This window comes from Myodes glareolus, chromosome 22 (assembly GCF_982192425.1).
Source record: "Myodes glareolus chromosome 22, mMyoGla1.1, whole genome shotgun sequence".
Taxonomy (NCBI): domain Eukaryota; kingdom Metazoa; phylum Chordata; class Mammalia; order Rodentia; family Cricetidae; genus Myodes; species Myodes glareolus.
Genome location: NC_142047.1, coordinates 22,223,082 through 22,230,840, shown reverse-complemented (window position 1 = coordinate 22,230,840; position 7,759 = coordinate 22,223,082).

Below are 7,759 nucleotides of genomic sequence, written 5' to 3'. Positions count from 1 at the left end.
TTGAGTCAGTGTTCATTCTGATTGGGTTCTTGTGTTATTGTTGTTTGTGCTTTTGGGGTGTGTGTGTGTGTGTGTGTGTGTGTGTGTATGTGTGTGTGTACTTGATACAAACTAGAGTTATCTGGGGGGATTTTCTAAGACTGAGAAAATGCCTCAACGAGATTGCCTATAGGCAAGTTTATAGGACATTTTTTAAATTAATGATAGATGTAGGAGGGACCAACCCACTATGGGTGGTGCTACCCCTGGACTGATGGTCCTGGATTATATAAGAAAGCAAGCTGGGCACCTCATGGGGAGCAAGACAGAAAGCAACACTTGTCTTTGGCTTTTGATTCAGTTCCTGCTTCAGGGGTCTTACCACGAGTTCTTGCCTTCACTTCCCCGAATGAGCTCAGGATATCTAAGCCAAACAAATTTTTTCCTCTTCAAATTATTTTTGGTCACGGCCTTTATCACACTAGTAGAAACTAACTAATGCATTATCTTTTGCTTATGAGGAATCCATGTGTCTCAGAGAAGGAAAGATAAAGAGAGAGGAAAACACCAAAAGAGATGTCTCTATAGGAGAGGACTGGAGAAATTCTAGCCTGAAAACGGAAGAAGACAATCATGAAGGACACATGGAATGTTGTGTTAAATTTTCTATGGGACACATGAACAAGCATCTGCACACCCAGAAAGAACAAGAATGAAAGAAACAAGAATTGATTCTCTCGAGCCCACCTTGACTGACCAGAGAGTGTATCTGGCTCACTGACAGGAACACGGGTGAGGGGTTACTAACAAGGTTACTCAGAAAGCAGCTGTGTCACCAAAATGCCCTACCAATCATGGATGAAGACTTCCCCGTCACTGCATAGATGTAACCCCTCCTCTGCTTAACTGTCCACCCTGTGTATAATCTAGCACCTCTAAGGACCCGGTGCAACCTGGGCAGAATTACAGAGAGACTGTATGGGGACAGAGAGAGTGGCTGGAATCGTGGGTGAGGGTTTTATGATCTTCCCCAGCCCCTCCTTCTATAAGAAAATATTCTCTTTAAGGGTATCATAAGAGTATTTTGCAGGTGATCTTGTCTGCTTCCAATTTCCAGGAGGATGGGGGTGGGGTGGGGTGGAGGAAGGGGAGAGGGGAAGAGAGAAGGGAGAAGAAGAGAGTTGGGGAGAGCTTGGGGGAGTGCAACAGTTGAGATGGAGGAAAGACGGATATGGGAGCAGGGAAGAAGATATCTTAATTAAGGGAGCCATTTTGGGGGTTGGCAAGAGGCTTGACTCTAGAGGGGTTCCTGGGTGTCCACAGGGATGTCCCCAGCTAGGACCCTGGGCTGTGGAAAAGAGAGTACCTGAACTGGCCTTGTACAGGAGTCAGACTGATGACTATCTTGAATATCACCATAGAACCTTTGTCTAGCAACAAATGAAGATAGAGACAGAGACCCACATTGGAGCACTGGACTGAGCTCCCAAGGCCAAGTTGAAGAACAGAAGGAGGGAGAAGATGAGCAAGGAAGACAGGAACGCGAGGGGTTGGTCCACCCACTGAGACAGTGTGCCTGATCTAATGGGAGCTCACCAAAGCCATCTGGACTGGGACTGAATGAGCATGGCATCAAACTGGACCTTCTTAATGTGGCTGACAATTGGGGCAGACTGAGAAGCCAATGATAATGGCACTGGGATTTGTGTCTATTACATGTACTGGCTTTGTGGGATCCTAGTCCATTTGAATGCATACCTTCCTAAGCCTGGATGGAGGGGTGGAGGGTCTTGGACTTCCCACAGGGCAGGGTACCCTGCCCTCTCTTAGGACTGGAGGAAGAGGGAGGGAGGGTGAGTGGGGGAGCAGGAGGGAAATGGGAGGAGGGAGGAAGTGGAAATTTTGAATGGTATTATTTTTAAAGCAATAAAACAATTTTTTAAAAGAGTGTTTTGCAGACATTCTTAGGCACTCTGATCCAGAGAGTAAGGGCTCTTGTGCTCAGGGAACAATTTTTCACAGCAGATGTGAACATGTCTAATCTCTTCTCTCCAGGGAGATATTTTTATGAATACAAAGAAAATGACTAAAGAGTTTTCTAAGTACTAAAGACATTGTGTGCTCTAAATAAGAATGCAAAATTGTTGGGAACCACAGTCCCAAGGAGGAGCTTGCACCCAGCACAGCCTTTTCCACAGATATCTCTTAGGTGTTCTTGAGTAAGTCTGGGGACATGTAACAGACTGAGATAAAAATGTGTCTTTGGCATTCAGACACAAAATGCAGCACTGTCCAATTTCCGTGAAGGAATAGCACTCCATGCATATTGGGGAATGCTAAGATAACACATGAAGGCCTGCTGCTGAGGAAAAACATAAAGTTCTGTAACCCGTCACGTGGACAGGACACAGTAGTGGACCACATCATCAGAGAACCTTTGCTGCGGTTGAGAAACGGGGTCACTGAAAAGGCTTAGTCTCTAAGACCGACCCACCCAGGGCTCTAAGGCTGAGATAAGACAATGACCAGAGAACCCACTCGGCACTGGCAAGGAGTCAGTACAGACCCTGTACCAACTACCAGAGAAGTCAGTCAGCTGGTAGGAGTGCCAGTGGAGAAAGACCCTCTGGAGGTGGGAAAGCTAGGAAGACAGAAAAGCATGTGCCTCAAAGGTGTGAGGCACAAAGTGTGCTATTCTATCTCAAGTTTGTAAAACTTCTTGTGATGTTGCAGTTACAGTACAACAGATATTGGGTGACATTGAAGATGGCCTTGAACTCTCAAGACACGTATCAACGCTTCAATCTTTGAAACGTCTTTCTGCATCTGCCTTATTTCACTTCTTTGATTTTATTTTTTGCAACGCACATAATTTTATTATTATATACGAAAAACACTCCATATAGATGATGTGTCTAAATCCCGTATTTTCATTTTGAAATCCGAGGGGGCCAGGTCAAGTGAGGAAGTGAACAAATGGTTGAAAAGGTGACTGCCTCTCCTTCTGGAGACCACAAGAGGACAGGCTGTATGACCTGGAAACAAGTGAAAACTTCCAAGAGGCAGGAGAATTCTAGAACGACATCATTTATACTGGCTGCCAATCAGATTAACTGATAGTGGTTTATCTTTAACCATACTCAGGGTGTAATAGGACAAATCAGGGACATTCCAACTGACTCTTGACCGAATGTCTACAACCCAGGATCCTAGTAGAATGGTTCTAGAAGGGTTGTGAAAGGAGAAACATCACCTGGTCGGACCTTATGAACCTGCCTCCAAACACAGGACCAATACTGCCAAAGCTCTTGCCCATACTGGCCCATCTGTGGCCATGTGACAATACCAGGAAAGATCCTTAGACTAGGGCTCATGCCCTGATTAGTGCATTATGTTCTCCGTGTTGGTAGTTCCATGTGGGAGGGGTCCTGACTCCCAAGTTGTGTCAATACAAGGGCACTCTTAATCCCAGGACTCAGAAGGTTGAGGCAGGCAGAATTTAAGGCTAGCCTGGTCTGCATAGAGAGTGTTAGGCTGGCCCGGAACACAGAGTAGGAAGAAGAAGAAGGAGAAGGAGAAGAAGAGAAAGAAAAGGAAGAAGAGGAAGAAGAAGAAGAGGAGGAAGAGGAGGAGAAGGAGGAGAAAGAGGAAAAAGAACAAGGACAAGCATAACAAGAGGAAGAGGAAGAGGAGAAATGAAAGGAAGGAAAGAAGAGAAGAAGAAGAAGAGGCGGAGGAGGAAGAGGAGAAGAAGAAGAAGAAGAAGAAGAAGAAGAAGAAGAAGAAGAAGAAGAAGAAGAAGAAGAGGAGGAGGAGGAGGAGCAGGAGGAGGAGGAGGAGGAGGAGGGGGAGGAGGAGGAGGAGGGGGAGGAGGAAGAAGAGGAAGAAGAAGAGGAAGAAGAAGAGAAAGAAAGAAGATACAAATAATAAAAAACAGTGAGATAAAAGTACAATAGAGATCTTCCTTGGCAGGATAGCTTTTGAATTCCCTCTCTCACGTGACTGTCATACAGGAAGCTCTGCTGGTGGAGCACAGCTGTGTGCAGCTCAAACCTGCCAGACTTGATTTGGGAGTACACAGATTCCCAGTGGAGTTTAGACAAGGTGCCTTTTGTATTGAGTTCTGCCACAACTCTGCTGAGTTCTGTACTTTACCTCCCGAGTTTATGTCTCTCATGCCTAGGCAGTGAAGGGACCCTTACTAGGGCCCAGGGATCAGTTTCAGTCTCATGTGTCCATGTCCACTGTGTCCACCCATTTCCATTCCCTTGCCCACTGCCTCTGCTGATACCAAGTCTCTCTGCCTGCTGTGTATCCAGCCAGGCCTTGCTTGCCTCGCGGCAGTCAGCAATTCCTTCAGCGCTAGTGGGGGAAAGAAGGGGTCTTTCCCTGGTAGCTCTCTCTGGACTGAGACAGTCAGGCACTCAGAGACTCTGTGCCGCAGGCTTGATGTGTCACATTTCAGCCTCTGGTTCACAGACTGACCTGGTTTGATGTGTCTCTGTTCACAGGTATATGCTCACACGTATGCAGGTATGTGTCTCTGTTCACAGGTTTGCAGTCTTTAGTGCCGGCTTCTCTACAGTCAGCCAGCCATCCTTGCAGTATCATTGTGGAATGGTGGAGTGGAGGAAGTCCTTGAGACCTTTGGAAATTTTCGACTTGAGATGTATGGTCACACTTCACCCTCCACTCCACAGCTTGTGCAATCTGTTTCCCTCTGTCCTTGGTGTGTGCACCCTAGGTCACAGTCAACCTCTATTCAATGAGCTCAACTCGATTTTTTTTTTTTTTTGGAATAGCTTATTTCAGATGACTCAGCAGTTGAGAATGCTTGCTTCTCATTCAGAAAACCTGAGTTCAGTTCTTAGCCCTCACATTGGGCAGCTCATAACCACCTGTAGCTTCAGCTCCCAGAAATCCCATAGCCTCTTCAGGCCTCCATAGACATCCACACACATATGACAGATATATGCATACATACAATGTTATTTAAAATATTGTTTATAATATCTCATTTCAAATATTTATAAATATATGCAGTTATAGATACTGCATTTGTGAGTTAACTTATTTGCTAATGTGCACATGTAATGCCCAGGACAACATTTGTGGGACTTCTATGTTCACAAGAGCATCTGCACAGAGCAAGGGAAGTCTGTAAAAGTCTGAGTCATGTGGCCCCAGCATTGCCATTTGAAGTATAACTTTATCTCCTTCTCTCACCTTCCAGACTCATATGCATCAATTTTGGGGTCTATTCGGTGCCACTTCTGTAAGATATTTTTTATGTGCTTGTGTGTGTGTGTGTGTGTGTGTGTGTGTGTGTGTGTTTAATGTACTTTCAAGCATAGTGATGATATATCCAGTGGCCTTGAGCACAGAAGGCTGGGAGGAACCTTACAGAGAAAACATATGTAATAAATGGGCTTCTGCCAACGTGAATTATGATGCTCTTGACCATGAAGTCAGTGGTGATGAATCAGCTAGACAGTTCATCCAAAGAGAGATTTACTGAGCTGTAAGGGAGGCCATGCTGGAGAAAGGTCATGTGTTATTTCTAGAGAATGACGAAGTTTTTGGAAAGATTAGAAAGCAACTAAGTCAGTTAGATTCATGTAATGATGGATTTTAAAAATTATAAACAGCACAATTATACAACTGAAGAAATGAAGTGTTCTGTTATCTAAGAATTGGGAAATGTCAAGGCTGTACCAAATGGTGTTTTATTACCCTCTTGTGACCCAGTGATGTAACATCTACTGAGTCTGACTCCACTTTTGATACCTGATTGTTTATGGCCTTTGCTCTCCCTACTCCTTTATCCCTTTGCCACTATTCTAGAAAAGTCAGTGAGCAAGACAGGTTCTTACTTTGGTGTCAGCAAAACATGCAAACGCTCCCTCCTTAACCACAGAGAGCGCTCTGGCCAGTGTCCCTTCTAAGGCATGTTGGACCTGCTTACAAGGCCTGTCCTGCCCCTCACAAACAAAGCTCAAGAACACATGAAAGAAAACTGCTTTCAGTACCTGTGGAGCACGAATGTGTGCGCATTGTGTGCGCATCAGTGATGCTTCTAAAGCAATGTAAATACAAGTACACTGAGGCCTAAATGAGTTAAAAGTAAAAGGAGGGTACTAGCCACAACCGATACTCAGAAGGAAAATCCAGTGTCAACGTTAATGTTGGTAAATTCATACAGTTTAGGAAAAGGTGGGACCATGAGTAATGATTAAAAGACCAACTCAGCAGGAGAACATGACAGCCCTTCATTTGTAGACAGCCAATAACAGAGTCACAGATGCCCCCAAGGCATCTTGAGTTTGGTCCCAAGAAAGCAGGCCTTGACACAAGGTTTGGGTGCAGCTTGTGGGGGGGGGTGATATCAGAGAGCACTGGGGATAACTAGGAGCTGGGAGGAAGGGCGTGCTGCCTGAGTGCTGTACCATGTGCCATCTTACCCACAGTATTCTGATTCCTCACGAATTACTCAGAGTTCATCTTCTGTAGATTTTGCTTTTGTGGCTACTTTGAGGGTTATTAATGCAGATTTTGATTATGTCCATATCTTTTGGAATAATACAAACTTGATAGTAAAGATCAAACAAAGGGGAAGTAGAAACACATTCCTAAAAATTTCTCACTATACTCTATTCTTCTGAACAGTTTGAATTCTTGATTTATCAACTTATATTTTGCTTACCATACGAAAGAAGATATTGTTTCAATTAATTTGCTTTTAGTTCTTATAGTAAATATGTGAATAATTTATATATAAAATTTATACTACTAGAACTTTCGGGTTTGTTTGTATAACAATTTCTGAGCCATCTCTTTTATTTCTGCCCATGTTTTCATTTTCTTCTTACTCCTTAACATATCTTCATTTCAGCTGAAATTTTCCTTAGAAGTTTTAGGCCATAAATTTAGTAGGGACATGGCCTCTCACTTCTGTTTGTCTGAAAATAGCCCCGCTCATCCTTCACACTACGGGAGACTAAGTCACTGCCCTTGGGATTGTAAGGTTTGTGTCTCTCCTCTTCCTACATGTCTGCATTCTCTGGGTTGGAAAAGCACACTGTTTCAAGTTTAAGGACTAGATTTAGGTGTCTCTGCCTTCCTGGGTTGACAGGTGACTCTCTGGACTCTGGAGTGCTTGGGTTTGGTTGCATATCCTCTCCCTGCTTCTTCAGAGTGTTTTCTCATATACTGAAAGCAAACACTCTGCCTGCATGCCCTGGGTTTCCTTAACTCTCGGGAGGACACTTTCGTGCACGAACACCGGAACTACTTGATGTGTCAGAGTGAGAGACTGATGGAGGATCGTGGCCACCATTTTGTTTCATCAACTTTCCTAAAGAGCCAAATTACTCAGGTGTACCAGTTTGCACATATCACCTTACAGCCACTGCTGCTTTGTCGTCATTGTAAAACCTAAAAGGTGTTGCTGTGTTCTTATAAATAAACAACTTGACTTTGACCACCGGTGTGTGTGTGTGTGTATGTGTGTGTGTGTGTGTGTGTGTATGCGAGTGCCCTTGGAGAGAGAAAGAGGGTGTCAGACTCCTTGGAGCTAGAGTAACATGTAGTTGTGAGTTGCCCAACGTGGATTCTGGGTGTAGAACTTAGACCCTATGTTAGCAGCAGAGGTCTGGCTCTTAACCACTGAGCCAGCCTCTTCAGCCACAAGCAGTTTAATTCTTTTTTCCTTTTTAAGTCTTATTTTATTTACTACTCCTGTCCCCACTCCAGATACCACTTCTCTCTCTCTCTCTCCACT